At 36.2% G+C, this 1,200-nt stretch overlaps 1 non-coding gene across 1 annotated transcript; it reads left to right on the forward strand.

The window, feature by feature from the left end:
- The first annotated feature begins 149 nt into the window (after positions 1-149).
- LOC125922164 (U6 spliceosomal RNA) lies at positions 150-256 on the forward strand. Its single transcript, XR_007457601.1, has one exon. It is a non-coding gene; the product is annotated as a U6 spliceosomal RNA (small nuclear RNA).
- Positions 257-1,200: the final 944 nt, after the last annotated feature.

Here is a 1,200-nt window from a genome sequence, read left to right on the forward strand (position 1 = left end):
GTCAGAATGGCTGAAATTAACAACACAGGAGACAACAGATGTTGGCAAGGATGCAGAGAAAGGGGCAACTCTCACACTGTCCGTGGGAATGCCAACTGGTGCAGCCACTCTGGAAAAGAGTATGGAAATTCCTTAAAAAGTTAAAAATAGTGCTTTCTTTGGTAGCACATATACTAAAATTGGAATGATATAGAGAAGATTAGCCCGGCCACTGCACAAGGATGACACTCAAATTCATGAAGCATTCTATATGATTAGGAAGATAATAATACCTGGTAATTCCCACACCTGCTCCCCACAAAAAAACATTACAAATAGATCTACCCTATGACCCAGCAATTGTACCACTAGGGTATTTACTCAAAAGATACAAAAATACTGATTAGAAGGGGAGCATGCACCCAGATATTTATAGCAGCATTATCAACAATAGCCAAACTATGGAAAGAGCCCAAATGTCTATCCGCTGATGAATGAATAAAGAAGACATAGTATATATAAATAATGGAATATTACTCAACCATCAAAAAGAATGCAATCTTGCCATTTGCAACAACACGGATGGAGCTAGAGTATATTATGCTAAGTCAGAAAAGTCAGTCAGAGAAAGACAAATATCATGTGATTTTGCTCATCTGTGAAAGTAAGAAACACAACAGGTGAACATAGGGGAAAGGGCAAAAAAGAGAAGGGGACAAACCATAAGACATTCTTAATTATAAAGAACACACTGAAGGTTGCTGGACATGAGGTGAGTGGAGGGATTGGCTGAATGGGTGATAGGTATTAACAGGGGCACTTGTATGGATGATCACTAGGCATTATATGTAAGTGATGAATCACTAAATTCTAATCCTGAAACTAATATTACACTATATGTTAACTAACTAGAATTTAAATAAAATATTTAAAAATAATTTTATATATACCATGTCAAAAAATAGGTTAAGATGTGCTTTAAAACACTCATATTTACATTTCATGGGTAAAGAACAAGAGAGTAGCTAAACAGAGATCTATGTACAATATCAATCTGCAGATCCTAAGTGTCTTGTTTGGCTTGTAATTATATTCAAGACTCAGAGGAAGATCAGCTTCTTGCAAGAGTGCAAACAGAATGTTTTTTCCTAATTACAAGTGTCCCAAAGTCTCATTTCCTGCTCCTTTTCCCCTCATTTCCCCTCTTTATATTCTAGCTTT

The sequence above is a fragment of the Panthera uncia genome, chromosome C2, assembly GCF_023721935.1.
Source record: "Panthera uncia isolate 11264 chromosome C2, Puncia_PCG_1.0, whole genome shotgun sequence".
Lineage (NCBI taxonomy): Eukaryota > Metazoa > Chordata > Mammalia > Carnivora > Felidae > Panthera > Panthera uncia.